This window comes from Sceloporus occidentalis, unplaced genomic scaffold (genome assembly GCF_023333645.1).
Source record: "Sceloporus occidentalis isolate IW3139 unplaced genomic scaffold, rSceOcc1.0.p SCAF_4, whole genome shotgun sequence".
NCBI lineage: Eukaryota > Metazoa > Chordata > Lepidosauria > Squamata > Phrynosomatidae > Sceloporus > Sceloporus occidentalis.
In genome coordinates this window covers 35,197,539-35,216,583 of record NW_028316984.1, presented here as the reverse complement: position 1 = coordinate 35,216,583, position 19,045 = coordinate 35,197,539, and the positions used below count along the sequence as shown (strand labels likewise).

The 19,045-nt window shown below is 43.6% G+C and overlaps 1 protein-coding gene across 3 annotated transcripts in view; it reads right to left on the bottom strand.

Annotated features, from left to right (window-relative positions):
• LOC149313730 (endoplasmic reticulum junction formation protein lunapark-like) overlaps positions 1-7,727 on the bottom strand; it is a 62,823-nt gene extending 55,096 nt beyond the window's left edge. For 2 of the 3 annotated variants that reach the window (XM_089519703.1, XM_089519705.1), the window contains exon 1: positions 7,563-7,727. The gene's annotated coding sequence lies outside the window, so the exon portion shown is untranslated. The remainder of the gene's footprint in view (positions 1-7,562) is intronic. The other variant, XM_089519704.1, reaches the window with a different exon arrangement.
• Positions 7,728-19,045: the final 11,318 nt, after the last annotated feature.

Here is a 19,045-nt window from a genome sequence, read left to right as displayed (position 1 = left end):
TAATTTAGTTGTCTGTGGATCCCTCCTGGCATACTATCTCAAGTCAACATGCAGACTTCATAGCTTCAAACAATGTAATTTCCCCTTCGTGCCTTGAGGACACAAAATTGCCCCATGGTCACTGTTGCTCTGAAGTGGCAGCATCCTGAGACTGAATGCCCTAATTCCTCAAGGGCTTTTTATTGTCCATGATATGCCCCATCAAGAGCACACCTTCAGATCAGTGATGTCAAAGTGACCCTACACTTGGCCTTTGGAAGGCCTTCTCTCATTCCATGTCCCTAAATCTTCATTTATTCCATGGATAAAGTTATAAAGAAGTTTCTGTCACAGAGCATTTGAAGAGTTCTAGCACTGCTTCCTTGTTTGTATTTTCTTTGGCCCTGGGTATTCTGGGATACATCCTCTGACAGCTCAACAGTAAACTGCACCTCTACTTGGTCCTCCAGGGCAGGATCAAGTGAACATGTACAAGAGAGGAAACACTCACTGCCCTCTCTCCCACTTTTGAGCAAGGAGAAGGATTGTCTCCCATCTATGCACTCATCTTAGCTTCCTCACATCACATTCGACACCAAACAGGATGGGACCTTGTTTGTCCCAATATACAGTACTGTATTGTTTAGAATAAATAACCCAAGGGTCAAGTGCAACAGATTGGTCCCAGTGATTTTTTGACCTTAAAAATAGAACCGTAGTTGGTGGATGACTCATACTCAAAGATAATATTTAAAGCTATTGCACTATATGTATGTATGTGCCTTCGAGTCACCTATTGACCTATAGTGACCCCCTGAATTTCATAGAATTTTCTTAAGCAAGGAATATTCAGAGGTGGTTTTACCAGTTCCTTCCTCTGAAATATAGCCTACAGCTCCCGGTATTCATTGGCGGTCTCCCATAACCAAGGTTGACCCTGCTTAGCCTCCAAAATCAGACAGATTCTGGTGCCTTTAGGGTACAATGATAGAAAGTGCCTGGCTTGTGAGTTGGGTTCTGCGTGAATTCTGTAACAAAACAAGACTCTTGAGCACTAAAATGTCCTGTCTGGCAAAATGAGAGTAAAAGAATAAACATGTTAAGAATGAAATCTCAGTATAAAGATGCTTTAAAACATAATTGCTGCCACCTGTTTAACATAAAGTACTGTTGTGTTTCAAAAAGGACACCCACAGGACAAATTTCTCATATCTAAATTTAAGGCTGTAATTCTACATCTTTCAAATTTGCCCCAGATTACACACTGAAACTTAGATTTGAGTAAACAAGCACAGGAGCATGCTGTATGAACTGTAAATGACACCTTAAATCATATGGTGCATCTATTACTTTTATATTATTTTATTTATCTTTTTTATGTATTATTGTGGATTTGCTATCAGACCTAGGAGAACAAGCAGGTTACACAGGCAAAGTTGTATAATATATAATCCACAGTCTTTCCAGGACCATCCACAGAACCAATATACGTTTGTTCTTCAACTACCTGAGCTCTATATTCAGTTCTCAAATTATGAATATTTATAACTATTAACCAAATACCGCAGACATTTACTTTCCATCTCATGGAGAAAGTATTTTCCCCTGTAAGGACTTGGTTACAGAACATTCCACACACTGATTTCTGAACAAACAGGCACAGGATCAAGCTAGAGGTCCCACATTTTTCAGTGAGATACTTCCAAACAAGTCAATTTTAGCTGTCAAGTAAGTGATGCCCCATAATTTCCTTGCATGTATGCCAAAAGTTCTAAAATAAAAGTCCCTCTAATCTCTATAGTACCTAAAAAACTACAGGCGATGCTTGCTCCTATGCTGTATAGTTTACTCAATTTACTTGCATGCTATGCTATATTTCTTAGAATGATCGATTACCATGCATGCATTTGGAATATATGAATTCCAAAATAAGGCTTGATTCACTGCTAAATGCATATGTGAAAATTGGAAGCCATCATGTCAGCCCTGTGTTTCATCTAACACAGTTTTATCTGCTGAAATCAAAAAACCAGTACAGCGCACCCGCGCCATACGTGGCCTTGAGCATACGCGCTCAAGCCGCAGGGCGCGCGCGGGGTGGAAGGGGCGGCACATCCCATTCAATTAACTGGGCGCGCGCGCCCGTTGCGCCCCGCGCCCGCCCACGCCGCCACGCACGAGCCCCATTGTTTGCAATGGGGCTCGAGCATAGGCGGAATTCGCCTTACGCGGAGGGATCCGGAACAGATCCCCCGCGTAAGGCGAGGACGGACTGTACACTCATCCTCCACATTTGCAGCTTTGACTTTTGCAACTTTGATTATTCATGGATTTTATTAATATGTTCTCTCTAGGAATACCTAGGTCCTCCAGAGCAACTCTATGGTCAAGTTCAACCAAAATTCACATCGAAGGACCTAGAGATTCCTAGAGAGAACACTCCATTAGGCATTTATAGCCCCTCCAGCACAATTCTATGGTCAATAGAGTTGCACAGGAGGACCTATAGAGTCCTAGAGAGGTGTTCTCTCAGGTAAAAACATGTTTTTGTTACCTGCTGTTTTTCCACATTCACGGGGGTCTTGAGCCCCTAACCCCAGCGAATGCGGAGGGACAAATATAGTTACCTTATAAGTAAAACCAACAACCCCAGTACTGTGACAGTCTGGTGCCTTCCAAATGCTTGGGACTAAAATTGCCATTAACTTTCACCACTGGCCTTTGGCACTGTGGTCTAAAACATCTGTAAGGGAAGTATGTACTAATGAGCCACAACGCACCCTAATCTCAGGTGGGTATCTTTCCCAGCCATACCTGAAAATGTCAAGGAATGTACTCTAGGTCTTTTACATGCAAAGCCAATGTTCTACTGCTTAGCCAACCTTGACCCCATTCCGTCCTGTGCACTGCTTATAAAAGGAACTGTCTCCTTCAAAAATGCTACCTTTGGCCCGTTATAGACGGGCCTTTAAGTACGGACTCAGTCCGTACTAGGGTTAAAAAGGGGCGTCACTTCCGGACGCCCCTAACCCTAGTACGGACTGAGTCCGTACAAAATGGTGGCACCCCTTCCACATGGGGGCCGCCATGACGACGTCACGACCGCGCCGCCTCTATACGGGGCGGCGCGGACGTGACATCGTCACTCCACGCCAGGGCGCTTAGTGCGTCCTTTCCACAGAGCAAGAAGCTCCGTTTCGGAGCTCCTTCCTGGTTTGCGTCGCTGGGCGCAGCCTTTAGATGGCTGCGCCCAGCAACGCAAGGGAGAAAGGGGCCGCTTTCTCCTCCTCCCCGCCACCACGGGGTGTCCTTGGAGCTTGAAGCCCCAAGGACATCCCTTTCCAGGCTGCGGGGAAGCAGCCTTTTGTCGCTTCTCCGCAGCCTGGAAAGCGGCGGATCGGGGCCTCGGAGGCCGCCGGTCTGGCAGCTGAGGCCCCGATACACCGGGGAAAGCAGCGCCTACAGGCCACCTCAAAGGGGCAGTCTGTAATGCGCCATTGTTGTTTTTGTTAACTGTCTTCAAGTCTACTTCAACTCATGGCAACCCTGTGAGACACCTCCAAGCTCCCCTGACAAAACACATCTTCTCAGTTTGTGCAGGTTCCTGGCCGTGGCCTCCTTGATTGTGTCTATCCATCTAGTATGTGGCCTTCCTCTCTTTCTGCTTGGCCTCAACTTAGGGGCTGTGCAGACTAGCATTAGGGCCAGCCTGGGGGCAGAGTTGGGGTGTGGCATCCATATGATGCGTGCCCCGACTCTGCCCCCATGGCGGCTTGATGCCATGCACCACTCCACACGGTGTGTAGCACCAGGGCGCTCCTCCAGCACTGCATTTATATGATACAGTGCCAAAGGAGTGCCTCAGCCGTGGCACCACTGCTATCACACCCTTTCCAGGGAGCAAAAAGAAGCTGCCAGATGTGTGTGTGTGTGTGCGCGCATACGGGGGATGGAAATCTTGAGAGCACCTCTCTGTGTGTGACAACCACACAATCCAAGGTGTCACTTGTAGCAACTTCTGCTATTCAGTAAGTGTAAAACCAACTATAAAAACTCTATCCACAAAAAGGCAGACATATGCACAGAGCTTAAATATACTTAGGGCCAAACTGAACATGACACAAACATTACTGGACAACAATAATTGGTCTCAATCGTTTTTAGTTTGTTTGTTTGGGTTTTGTTTTTGTTTTTAATTTACAAAGCACAGCCATGGAGGGTGTACACAAGACAGATGCAAGGGAGACCATCGGTTAATCCATTTGGGTGCTTTTCCACTAAAAATTTATCACATCTTAAGCTTATTTCGGTCTTGCAAAACAAAAAGAAACCTTTTCTCCTTGTGGAGTAAAAAGCAGCTGGGGCAGGGATAAGGGAATGCAATGGAGGTGATTTCTCATATATCTCACAGCTTGTAATTCTGTCTTCAAGAAAGTAAACATTCAAAGTGTCACAAGTCATCAAGGAATAGCCTGGAATGAAATGATGAACTAAATGTTCAAGTATTCAAATCTCTGCCAAGGCCCACTTACTGAAGCTATATGTGAAAGGATAATAATTTCTAAGGTTGGTAAATTACTAATTCAAAGAAATAAATATTGAAATATACATATCTTTAAACAAGCAATCTAAGGTGGATGAACCATCACTCTCCTATACAACTGTGGCCCTCTTTACCTTTCTGAACTGAAGCTCCCACAATCCTTTACTATTGGCTAAGCTAGCTAAGGCTGTTGTGAGTTGTGTGCTGATGAAAACACCTGGAGGGCCATAGTTACCAAACCTGCCTTGGGCTCACACCAACAGGCAGGAAATAAGGGTGTTCTCTTCTTTTGGAGGTGGCTTCTTTTCCTTCCCTCCAATTGCACTCAATAAGAGATAAACAAACTATGTAACTTCCAGCACTTGCCTAACATTTCAAAGAATCATAGTCAGAAGATAACCCAAAGGCCATCCGGTCAAACCTTCTGCCATGCAGGAACTCACAATCAAAGCACCCCCAACAGATGGCCATGCAGCCTCTGTTTAAAAACCTCCAAAGAAAGAAACCCCGCCGCTTTCTGAGGAAGTGTGCTTATTTCTCCAATGTAGCTACAGTTAGGGGAACAGTACTCCATGGGATCCTTTTTAGTTATTCTTCTGGCAAAACCCCAAATCCTCCTTTTCGCATCACAATGCAGTCTTCCATTCTCTGACTGGAGATCTCCATCTCCCCAGGCAGGAAGGAAAGTCACATTTAATATGGTGCAAAACACACTGCAGAAATAATCCAGATTGAGGCTGCTTTCACTGTCCTGATTCAGGGCTAAGAAATTCTGGGAATTGTAGTTTATTGTGGCACCAGAGCTCTCTGATAAAGGAGGCCAAATGTCTCACAAACCTACACTTCCCAGAATTCCCTAGCATTAGTTAAAGCACTCTCAAACTGAATTATTTCTGCGGTATGTTTTGGACTTATATTGTATGGCCCAGGGCTAGCCAGATTGACCCCAGACTAAACCCAAAACTATTCAGCAATGTCAAAACTCTACAGAAAGAGGGTTGGCACATAATGTCTGCCCTTGTTTTATTAGATGCCATTACAGATCCCATGACCATCGATAATAAGCAGTTATTAGAACCAGTACCTGGAAAGGAATGTTAAACCACACAGAGCAAGACCAATGCACAGAATGATGTGAACCATTTCAGGACTGTGCAGTGCGGAGGGGGAAAACTAATTACATATAAAATAGGCCCTCCACATTCGCTGAGGTTAGGGACACAAGACCCCAGTGAAAGTGAAAAAAACCCACATATATAAATACCATCTGTAAAAATCACTCTGGAGGACCTAGATATTCCTAGAGAGAACACTTCTCTAGACATTTGTAGGTCCTCCAGTGCAACTCTGTGATCAATATCTGCCAGAAGTTGTCCATAGAATTCCACTCCAGAATTGCCATGGCCTTCTCCTGAGGCTGAGAGAGTGTGACTTGCCACCCAAGCGGGGATTCAAACCCTGGTCTTGGTGTAGATTTGTTTTCCTTAGAGAGACCCAGGGGTCATGATTGAAAAGGAAACATAGTTTATTTATCTGCAGCGTCCCCAGAAGGAAACACATCCAAATTTCTGGAGCCCACATCCCCCAAAAGAATCAGCCCTTTATAGTTCCTTGAACAAAGAAAATTACACATCACATTTCATTGGTAACATTTGAATTAAACACTGACACCCGCGTATATTCATTGGATGTCCTATCGTACGTCTCTATCCCTCATGGATTACCTACCTACCTACCTACCTATCTATTATCTATATGTTTTGTTTCACTGCCCCCAAACTTGTCTATGCAGTACTTCCTTTTATTTGGGTTTGAATCTTAAGTTAGGAGCCGTTTCCAAAACTGTTTACATTCCGAAGCAGAGGATTTGACATGACCTGAAACCCTGCATCCTGGGAACCTTTCCTCTCCATATACATTTCATACTATAATTTTCAACTCCTGGCCATGAGTGAAATTCTCAGTTTTAACCAATCTACTTCAGACTCTCAAATCCAACCTTAAAAGCACTGTGGTAGATTTTTAGGGCCTGAACAGACAGGCCAAAATAAAGCTGCTCTGGGTCACTTTGGAGGTATGCTGTTTAAATGACACTCACATCTTAAGAGGCCAGAAGTGGTGCCAAAGCTTTGGTGCAGCTTTTGGACTCTTGGGACACATGTATCATTTAAACAGCATACCTTCAAAGTGGCCCGAAACAGCTTTACTTTGGCCTGTCTGTTTGGGCCCTTACTTATGCTCAGGAGCTGAAGATTATAGTGCCGAAATGTACTAAGAGCAAAGGCTGATATTCTAGGTTATGTCAAATTATCTGTTTTGGAACGTAAACCATTTGGAACTGGCTCCTAAGACTCTAACCCAAATAAAAGGAAGTACTGCATAAACAGTTTTTGGGCAGTGAAAGCAAACATATAGATAAAAGATTGATCGATGGCTAACCCAGGAGGGATGGAGACGTACGCTAGGATATCCAATGGATACACAGGGGTGCAAATGTTTAATTCAAGTAACCTACATAATGTGATTTGTAGTTTTCTTGGTTCAAAATGCTATGGCAAACTTGGTTCGTTTTCAAATCGGGGGTCTCAGTAATTTGGATGAATTTCCTACTGGGAACAAGGCTGCAGCTAAAACAATAACAATGTTTCCTTTCCAGCCATGGCTCCTTGGTCTCCCTGCTGTTTCTGGTTAAAATTCTGGGTTTAAAATAATCAATGATCAATAACACCACTGCACCAGGCGCTCGCTCTCTCTCTCTCTCTCTCTATATATATATATATATATATATATACACACACACACACACACACACATAGATACAGTAAGGGCCAGGTGTTTGAGCTTTGGGCTGGCACACTGGGAGACCTGGGTTCGAATCATCCCATTGGGCTAGTAGTCACACTCTCTCAGCCGCAGGGGGAGGCACTGATGGCAAACCCTCTCTGAACAAGGCATAAAAACCCCTGAAATGGCTTGAAGGCACAATACAACAACATGTATACACACACACGCCTCCCAGCCCCTCCGCCCAGCCACGCACCTTCCCCGCCCCCCGCTGGGCTCCTTCCCGAGGTCTCGCCCGGACTAGTACTCACCGGAGGAGGAGGAGGAAACACGAATCTTCTCCGTCCCTCCAACTTCCTCCGCGCCTCATCCAGATACTGCTGGCAATGAGGCTTGGGCGGCCATTTTGGAAAAGGGCGGTAGAGAGAAGACGAACCGCTGTCACCGGGAAAAAGGTCCATCAAGGTGCGCATGCGCGTTTGCGTGTGTGACTTCACTGCATCCATCTTGGAAGAGGGCAAGTGAAGCGAGGCAGATTGTGAGAGGCCTTATTTTTTTCTTCCCCTTAAGCCCCTCATTGTGGAGAGCAGCCCCCATGAGTAGTTAATTACGTGGTGGTCTCGCTTTTACGACGCCCCCTAAGGAAGCCGAATTGAAGAGAAGGGCGGAGTCGGCCTATTTTTAGAACAAGGAGAGCGAGCGTTTGAATTCTGGCCGGGCGGGCACGAGAAACCAATTAACAATTGGAATGCTGCCGCCGGAGGGATGACGAAACGTCCCCTGTTTCCGAGGGGAGGGGGAGTCTGAGCTGAGCTCCCGCGCCTGTCAGTCATGCGGGCCAGGCTCCGCCCCTCTCCGGGTGTTGCCCCGAAGTGGGCGTGGCGTCTCTTGTTTGGGCGGGAAATTTGAAAGCACTCTGCGCATGCGCTTTGCAGGAAATAGCGTTTGTAATGTCCACTGTTATTATTGAACACTTCACCAGTGCCATTGATGAATGCAATGTCCCTGAACAAATGGGCTTACCTTTTAAAATGCAAAGACAATTTGGGTGGGTTGCTTTCTAGGCTGCATGCACACTGCAGAAATAATCCACTTTGAGACCGCTTTAACAGCCCTGGCTGCATTCTATGGATTCTTGAGATTTGTAGTTTGTTGTGGCACCAGAGCTCTCTGACAGAGAAGGGTTAAATTTCTCACAAAACTACATATCCCTCAGTTCCATACCACTGTACCATGGCAGTTAAAACAGCTATTCCCCCCCCCAAAAAAAACTGACTACAATATAATTTAAATTTATTAGGACTGAGAGCCAGCGTGGTGCAGTGTTAGACTAGGGTTCAAAACACACTGCAGAAATAATCCAGTTTGAGACCACTTTAACTGCTTTGGCTCAGTGCTATGGAATTCTGAGATTTGTAGTTCTGTGAGACATTCAGCCTTCTGTGTCAGGGAGCTCTGGGGCCACAATAAACTACAATTCCCAGAATTCCATAGCATTGAGTCAGGGCAGTTAAAGCAGTCTCAAACTGGATTATTTCTGCAGTGTGTTTGGGACCTTTGACTCTGGAGTCCAGGGTTTGAATCCCCACTTGGCCATGGAAACCTACTGCGTGCCCTTGAGCAAGTCACACTTTCTCAGCCTCAGAGAAAGACAAAGCCAAGTCCCCTCTGAACTAATCTTTCCAAGAAAATCTCGTGACAGATTTGCCTGCTATACATTGGAAACAACGTGAGCAAACAACATTTTTATACCTTATTTAAATTACATATAGGAATGAAACACACATGTGCTTATGTGGACTGTGACATATATTTATTTGTGAATTTGCTTGTTTAGACACCCGCCCCCAACAATGTAAACATTATGTGAAGTAATTTCCATTAAGTATAGTAGAATGTACAGTATTCCCAAGTAATGTGTTGAGGCTTGAAATCAAAACATTCTCGTAATAGTCATACTTTGCTCATGTCTGTGACATTGGGAACAGTAGCTAATTAGGCAGGGTTAATATCCCATGCATTTATAGTTTCATTTATTAAAACTATATATTTAATTAAGTTGTGGCTGTAGCATTACCAATAGGATTAAACTATGAATATAATATTAATGGTGTATCATTATTACACAGTATTTCTGTTGTTCGGCTATAAACCAGGCTTACTGGTTTTCAAATCAAATCATGTTTTACAACTGTCAGTTCTGTTACTTGCCCCACCGTGATCATTGGTCCATTTATATTAACTGAGATTTGCCACTAACTTTTTTGATATAAGAACTGGCATCTAAAGTCCAAAACACACTGCAGAAACAATCCAATTTAAGACTGCTTTAACTGCCCTGGCTTAATGCTAGGGAATTCTGGGAACTAGTTTTGAGAGACATTTAGCCTTCTCTGTCAGAGAGCTCTGATGCCACAATAAACTACAATTCCCAGCATTCCCTAGCACTGGGTCAAGGCAGTTAAAGCGATGCCAAACTGGATTGCTTCTGCAGTGTGTTTTGGACCTATGTATTTAAAGAAGGGAATATAGGTAACGGTTGTTTCATAATGCATTCATAATTCAGTCAACATATATACAGTGAGCAATTGAAATCTCTGGTTATGATCTGTTTTGTAAATGCATGGAAACAGGGACACACTCCCACTGTCTAGTTCCTTGGTTACCTGCCAAGGTGACCAAAGCTGCCTTTGTCCCATCTCCAAGCCTGAAACCAGACTGAAATGGATTTAGGTAATCCATCTCATCCAGAAATTTCTGGAGCTTGGAAGCCACCAAGCTCCAGAAATCTTATCCTCACTCCCAATCTTGCCCATATAATAATAATTGTTGTTGTTGTTGTTGTTGTTCTTGCTGTGTGCCTTCAAATCATTTCTGACCTATGATGGCCCTAAGGTGACTCTATTACGGGGTTTTCTGAGACTACTCACTCAAGATCAGCCAGTGAATTTCCATGGCCAAGTGGGCAATCAAACCCCAAGCTCCAGAGTCCAAGTCCTAGGCTCAAACCACTACTTTAATTATGAGATATTTACAGAAATCATTTCCCTAATACCATCACCAGGCCTGCGGTTCCTCCTCTCTGCTTTAGTGAAACCAAACTGAAAAAGTCCTGAGTAGAGACACCTGGAAAATATATAATTTACCCAGATTCCTTTAGAAAACTCATTCCTGAGTCAATAAACTCATTCGTTTAGTGGCTAAATACTGAACATGACGTCAGATAATTTGCTCCTTGAAAATACATTACGATAAAATGCACTTTAGCAATAAACAGCTTGCATAAATTCAGGACTTTATGCTGCACCATAGTTTTGGACTAAGTTCAATGGGAATCACTCCTAAGCAGATATTCATAGGATTGCCAAAGTAAATTGCTATGGTTTTTGCTACATTTTGCAATTTTAAAACCTCTTTCAAAGAGGGAGGTCTGGAGCTTTTTGTGTCTTACACAGTTTCATATACCAGTGCATGCTATTCATGAAGTGGTACTTAGGTTTCTTTTCAGTAAAATAATGTGAACTACTCCTGCTAATAAGATTGTGGCTTCCAACCAAGACAATGAACCACATTAGTACCAGAATGCAGAAATGACAATAAATATTTTGGCACCATCTCAAAGATTCTCAAGGCCAGACACAGACATGTAAAAGTAATGGCAAAGAGGTAGAAAGATTATAAACGATATAAAATAACAGTTCGTAATTCATATGATCATGTAAAATGGGAGGCTTATAAAGCTATTCTTGTAACAAGATCCATGTGTAAAATATTGTCATGTTTCAGTGAAAAATACAAATTAGCATGCCACTGAAATGCACATTTTTCTCGTCATGCTAGCCATTGCTTTGTGTTTAGATTAAGAAACAAAATTTCTTTGAGGTATGCCCAAGCATGGACAAAATGAACACCGAATGCTAATATATCAAATGTAACTATTCTGCCCATAATTGCTCCTGTTAATGTTTAAAGTAACTAAGGCGGGTTACAGACCGCCCATTTGGGGCAGGCTGTACCCACCCCTTTCCCTGGTGTATCGGGGCGTCAGTGGCTAGAACGGCAGCCACTGATGCCCCGATCCGCTGCTTTTCAGGCTGCGGGGAAGCAGCAAAACGCCACTTCCCCGCAGCCTGAAAAGGGGTGTCCCTGGGGCTTCAAGCCCCAAGGACATCCCGCGGTGGCGGAGAGGAGGAGAAGGGGCCGCTTGGCCCCTTTCTCCTTTGGTCTGCTGGGCACAGCCATGTGAAGACTGTGCCCAGCAGACCAAACCAGGAAGGAGCTCCGTAACGGAGCTCCTTCCTGCTCCGCACTAAGCGCCCTGGCGCGGAGCGAGGACATCACGTCCGCGCTGCCCCGTATAGAGGCGGCGCGGTCGTGACGTCCTCATGATGGTGGCCGTGTGGAACGACCGCCGCCATTTTGTGCGTGCGGAGTGCGCACTAGGGCTAGGGGGTGCAGAAGCACCGCCCCTTTCTAACCCTAGTGCGCGCTCCGCACGCACAAAACGGCCCGTTTATAACGGGCCTCAGGCCCCATACAGACAGGCCAAAATAAAGCCGCTTTGGGTAACTTTGGAGGCATGCTGTTTAAATTATGCATGTGTCCTAAGAGTCCGGAAGCCATGCCAAAGCCACGACCCAGTCCTAAGGACTGGAGCGCAGCTTCCAGACACTTAGGATGCATGCATCATTTAAATAGCATACCTCCAAAGTGACCCGAAGCAGCTTTATTTTGGCCTGTCTGTATGGGGCCTTAGTTCCAATTCTTCTTGAAAAATTCCATGTTCCCTGCCTTAGGCTGCATCTGCATTGCAGAAACAAACCAGTTCAACCTCACTGTAACTGCTGTGGCTCAATGTTATTCTGAGAATTTTGATTTGTTGTAGCAAATCTGTCTGACTGTCATGTCTGTCAGCTGATTAGGGCTCTCTTCTACAAAGAAATTATGCCCTCATTTTTAGAGGAAAGTTGGTAGCTTTTTGTGGTGACTGTGCCTCAGTTACAGAAGTGAGATCACCTAACGAACAACTGGATATCATTCAGATGTCATGTATAAGCATACAACCTTGTTCTCCTAGGCTTCCAGTCAGTGAAAACCTGTGCCTTTTACGCCAGCCAGGGACATATTGTGAATTTGCTTCAGGTTTTAATCTGACCTTTACCTGACATCAGAGCCGCTAGCTTTCACTGCTTCCAATGGTTGTAAATGACTTCTGAATGGACTTTTAGTGGCTCTCATCAATCCATCCTGAAAGTGAAAAATGCAATCCTTCCAATCTGTTTAATTGATGTTACTGTCTTGGATCTAATGTTTTTGATCTGTTTAGGAGGGGAAGGACAGCTCTGCCCAAGATAGTACTCCTTCTAGAGCAGGACTGTCCTTCTATAAAAAGAAACCCTGTTTGTTCACAGGATGAAAACTTTGGATCAAAATAAATTGTTGTTGGTTGATTGATTTTTCTTTTCACAATCTGTTGAAAATCTGTGATTGGAAGGCAGGACAAAAATTAATAAATGATCAAGAGCCTTATGCAGAGTTTCAAAATAAACTGCTGCTTTTAATTTATTTGCCAGCAACTTAAAATAAAAAAGGGGGGGAGAACCTTCCAGAACATGGATTCCTTTAAGATTTTGCAATGCCTGAAAACTGTCCTGCTGAGAATACAGAAAGACTTTGCTGTACTGGCAGAGCCAATAATGGCAGGAGGTGCTGATCTTGCTGAAGGCCAGACACCAGTTAAGCTGATAACATTGAAAGTGATTAATGAATGATTGAAAATTCAATCACTGCAGCTCCAGGAAGAATCTCTTATTTAGAGGCTATTGCACAAAACCAGGCAGCTTGTAAATGAGTCTCTGATCATTGTATTGATATGTGCACCACTGTTTTCAAAGGCTAGACACAATGTGTTGGGTGTATGGTGAGTAGAGGCCAAGCATCAGTAGGTATCAAGCCATGTAAGAAATATCTTTCTTACTCCATACAAAATGTCTGTCACTCTTTACTTCTTCTTTTTGGATCTACTCTTTTGCCTAAAAAACATTATTGTCTAACGCAGACATCCTTCCTCGGTCTGAAATCTCTTTAGAGACTCCTCCAGAACTTGTCATGAAAAGGTAAAATGGAGAGGTGAAGCCTTGACAATCCAGGACTTCAAATGAGAAAAGTGAAAGGGTTAGCGCTTCAAGGAAACTTTCAAACCAATTCAGCAGAAAAATTACACTCACTATTTCCATATCTGCCTGACCATTATTAAGTTTTCCCCCTCCTTTTTTTCTCAAACAGGTGAGTTCATTCATTTTGGAACCATCCATGGACTGTGAATGCTGTCTTTCTGGAGGGTAGGTGCCATCACAGTGAAGGGGAAGGGGGAGCATGCTCACTCACTTACTATGTTTGTATTTCTAATTATTCAGTTTCTTTTTGCTGCTTTCATTTTGCTGCAAATACAAGACCCGTTTGCTTGAAAGTTTTATGGTCTCCAATAGAACTTGCTGCTGCCAAGGAAGTGTGTTTAATTAGTTGCTAGGCCTGGCTCAAAACATTTTGCTGCCTGAGGGAAAATGGCATCTCTCTACTCATTCATGTCACTGGGCAGAGCATCCAAAATCAGGCAAGCTATTTTGACAAGTAAGGGAGAAAATTTCCCTAGCACTTCTCACCAGCCCATAACAACAAATAGTAATGAGCAATCTGCTGTCCTTTTACAACACCAGCCTTTGCTGAGTCAGCACTTACCTGACTATGGCCTACCCTGTTGACTGCAGCCCTAACACTGTTGTTGTTGTGTGCCTTCAAGTCACATCTGTTTTATGGCGACCCTAAGGCAAACCTCAGACTGGCATAATGGTTTAAGTGTTGGACTACAACTCTGGAGACCAGAGTTCAATTCCCATCTCAGCCATGAAACATACTGAGTGGCCTTAAGCAAGTTGCACACTCTCAGCCTCAGGGGAAGGAAGGCAATGGCAAACCTCTGAGCAAATCTTGCCAAGAAAACCCCATGGTACTTGTCATAAGCCAGAAATGACTTGAAGGCACACACAAGGCAAATTATCATGGGGTTTTCGTGTCCAAAGTTACCCAGTGGGTTTCCATGGCTGAGCAGGGAATCAAACCCTGACCTTCAAAATCATAGTCCAACACTCAAGCCACAACACCATGTTACACTAGTAGGACTACACCAGTCCTAAAAAATAATACTTGAAATTCAGTTACCTTTAATTTAAAGAAACTTACACCCAGGGGTCCTTAGGATCACAATCAGTTTCAAATATACAAGCTCTCCTTCTAGGCTACTGTTATTTTGAGCTGCTACAGCACCTCACAACCCATCAATCACACTCTCTTTCAGAATGAGGCTGCAGAATATTGGATGGCTGAAAATGCAGCTGGATAAGGAGTCATCTCTTGTTTAATGTTTCCCCATGTAAACAAAATGCACACCCCTCTTCTACATATAGAAAACTTGCACATCAGGAACAGCGCTTCATTATGTGTTTCCCTCCTGATGGGCTAGTTTACCAAATGACGGGAGTTGTTTATGTGTGGGGAAATTCTCCCGTGCAGCTGGAGTGGAACAATCCAAGATTCTATCACTTTACTATAGACCCTGATTCAGCATGATGTGGTAGAACAGCTCAGTGGTTACTTACCTGACAGCATCCATCAGCAACATTTTCCCATGAATGGAAAGCTTACACATCAGAGAGAAGATTGTAGCTATAGATTTCATCCTGAACAATCAGTTTTCCACATGGAAGGAAAGCTATTTTGACACGTGGATGCTTCAAGCAAGTATATTATGTTTATTCTGAAATAGTATGGCTACGTGAGAAGTCTGTACCATGTGGATACCAAATGAATCAGCTCTGTGTGAACTTCTTTGGAAGCAAATCGCATTCACTTTAATGGGCTCTGTTCAATCCACTCTAGAAGCGGTGCCCCCGCTGCAGTGGAATTTCGACATGTCAGAAATGAGAAGCCTCTGGCCGATGGGAATTCTGTCAGTCCCACAAGTCTCTTCTGCTGTTTCTGATTAGTGATAAGCTATTTAAAACCCTGGAGTTCATTAATGGAACTGAGCTTTGCTTTGCACTCCAGGAAGCTTTTGAATAGAACTGAGCTGTGCTTTGCATTCTGGGAAGCTTTTGAATAGAACTGAGCTGTGTTTTGCATCCTGTAAAGCAGGGGTAGGCAACCTTTTTGACCCGGGGGCCGGGTTGCTGTCCCTCAGACAACTCGGGGGGGCCGAAGCTAAAAAAAAATTAAATAATTTTTTTTTAAATTAAATAAATAAATAAACCAGGACAAATGTAGGATACACATTTAAAATGGAGAACACTTTTAATAAAAAATGGAGGACATGCAAAAAAATCTGCTGTTTTTTTAAAAAATGTTAATATAAATGCATGTTTCTGAGGCATCTACAGACAATTGCCCCCCTTGCTCCCCCTTGCCCCCCTTGCTCCTCCTTGCCCCCACTTGCTCCTCCTTGCCCCCCTTGCCCGCCGCTTGCCCTGCGCGCCTGTGCCGGAGGCCCCATGCGCCTGTGCCGGAGGCCAGAGGCCCCGGCGGCAATCTGCGGCAGGGCTGGGCTGGGGCCGGTCCCTAGGCCTCAGCAGGCCGCATGCGGCCCGCGGGCTGTAAGTTGCCAACCTCTGCTGTAAAGCTTTTAAATGGAACTGGAATGTGCTTTCCATAGCAGCAAACACTTGAATGAAACTGAACTTTGCTTTGCCCTCTGGGAAGCTTTTGAATGGAACAATACTCTGCAGCTTGGAAAACTGTAACTAGGTGTGGGGTGGGGGCAACACATTACATCTTTTTTTCTCTGTGATGTGCATGCATGGGGACTCATTTATGGGGGAAGGCAGGTTTGTTCACATCTCTCATGCCACCATCTTTCATCCCCCTGTCCTTGGCTGAACAGAATGTTGTGTGAGGGAGGTCTCTAGGGGCTCCCTATTCCTTGCAAAGGTCTGCACATCATATACACATCACTGAGGACAAGATAGAGGGAAATGGGGTTCTATTCTGTGATGATCCCTCTACAAATGGATAATGGGCTGGATCCAAAAGTGCACTATAAGGATATTGTGTGTATGTGCCTTCAAGTCATCTGTTGATTTATGGTGACCCCAATAATTTCATAGGATTTTCTTAGACAAGGAATACTCAAAGATGGTTTTGCCAGTTCCCTCACCATTGATGGTCTCCCATCTAAGTACTAACCAGGACTGACCCTGCTTAGCTTCCAAAATCAGACATAATCTGGTACCTTAGGTGTGCAAACAACAGAATAGCAAGCATTGAAAATGGTTGGCTAAAAGAAACATGGACACGGGAGGGGGGAGAGAGAATACACTATTTCTAACAGAGATGTATTATCTGAAAAGAAAAAAATGTCGTTTTTGTAGGATTAAAGAAACACACACACACAAAGTTGTCTTTGTCCTTTGAGGAATATGAGAATGTGAAAAAACTATGTTACTTTTACATTTAATCATTAGCTAATAAAACATACCCATAATGCATGCAAGATGTACACTCACATTTCTAGTTGGACCATACTTTTCTTACCTGATATTGTGACATTTTCCTATATTATTTATCAGACTTTGCCCACACGATTGTAATTTTTCCTAGATAGTGCACACAGGAAATCAGTTTCACTGTTTACTAGGTTTAAAAAAACCCAACAACTTTCTTGTTCTTTGAGGGGGGGGGGATCCTTCAACTTAATTTGAGTGTAGGCATTTCAAAGGAGGCATTTGCAAATAATGAGAAAAAAGGCCTTTTCATTAATACATGAATTTGGAAACTGTTACCCGAACCCACAACCACATTCAAATACAAACTCCTAATGGGACTATTTTCTTGCTAAGCTTGTAACAGTTTACATTCACCTAATGGCCTGGGGTTATGAGCAAACTACTCAATTAGAGAATTTAGGCAGTTTGCCCACATATTTGAGAGCAAATTATCCCTCACAAATGCAGAACCTCTGATATAAAAAGGGCCTAAACAGTATTTCCTGTTTCTTTCTTTTCTTAAAAGCAAAAGTAGTAATCCCTGAATTCCCACCTTAAATCTTCTAAACATTTCATTTTATGCTGATACAATCGTGTGTGTGTATGTGTGTGCGTGAGTGTGACTGAGCGTGTAAAATTGAGAAATACTTGGGTTTGGACTATATACTTCTCCATTGACCCTTTACAAGCATGTACGTGTAGTAACACAAAAATGCTTTTCAATGAGTTTTTAATAAAAGCAAGTTCCCCTCCTCTTCCCTCAAAGAGCTCAGACAGTGTGGTATATCCTGTGTTATCCTGATAACAGATATTCTGCGTGTGAGGCCTTTGTCTGAGTCCACTGCTGTCTTTTATCATGGACTTCCCCCCCCCTTCTGCTACTTCTTTCATTTAAAGGAGGAACCGATGCTCCCAAGCCATAAACACCTATTAAATGTTCCCCACCCTTTCATACTAGGGCCCAGGGTCTTAAAGGCCTGCAGCTGGGTGGATCATTTTATCTTCATTTCAAAGGCAAAGCTCTTCAGCATGTAAGCCGGCTTATTACCAACTCCCCTTAATGGACATTATCTTCAATAAAAGCAAAAAAACCATGTGATTATGCCTGTGAAGAGAGAAAGAGTTCCTGTCTTGTAATCTATATTCACAAATGGGGAAATCAAGCCCCAGTATTCTCTGGTTCATAGCGGCTGGCGGTGTGCGATCAAGCCATCCAGCTGGGTAACAGAATCTGCATCCTGCCAGGCACACCTCTTGGGTGGCACAATTTCATGTTCAGTGCAGGGGGTGGGCAGGAAAGGGCTGTGGGTTCAGCGTGGCTGTCCTTAGTCTGCCTGGAGGCTCAAAGGTGTTGAGTCCTGGCTGCTGCTTCCTAATCTGGTATCAGTCCTGGAAAACAAATGGTCATATATTACACTTTTACACAGAGCTTGGCACATTCCCCTTTTCCACGGCAACTTCCAGAATCTCCCAGCGGTCATGGGAAGAGCCCTGCTTAGCTGGGGGAGTTTGGATGCTATTATGTAAAGAAAGAAAGGTATATAAATCAAATAAATAGATAAACAGGTACAGAAATAAAAAACATTTCCAAGTGCTCCACAAAGGCTTTCTCTAGGAGTACCTGTGCCTCTGTACCTTTGTCTCTGTCCTCAGCTGTAGGCTGCTTAGGAAGTCTATGTGATTATGTTCAAAAGGCTACTTTTTACTACTTAATAAACTGTCTATGGGTACATGTAAATTGTAGAAATAATGCAGTTTGACACTACTTTAAGTGTTGCAGCTCCATCCTATGGAATCCTGGGATTAGTAGTTTTGCAAAGCCCTTAGTCTTCTCTGCCAAAGAGTGCTGGTGCCTCACAAAACAACAAATCCCAGGATTGTGTATGATGCAGCCATGGCAGTTAAAGTGGTGTCAAAGTGCATTCTTTCTACAGTGTAAGTGCAGGGCATGGTCCTTTATTTCAAGGAAATCCCATCCGTCATGAAAGAAAGTCAAGGCAGCTAAGAACATCAAATGGCAATTATATTACAATATAATAAAATTCAGAAAACAGAAAAAAGTGACACCTGAACTGGGTCAGGTTGGATGTACCGAATAGTCTTAATGAACCTTCTAAAAAAAGAAAGAAATGTGTTCTACCCAAAGAGCAAATTCAAAACCTGTGGTGGCACATTGTTCCTATCCCATGCCCATATTGACTTATTT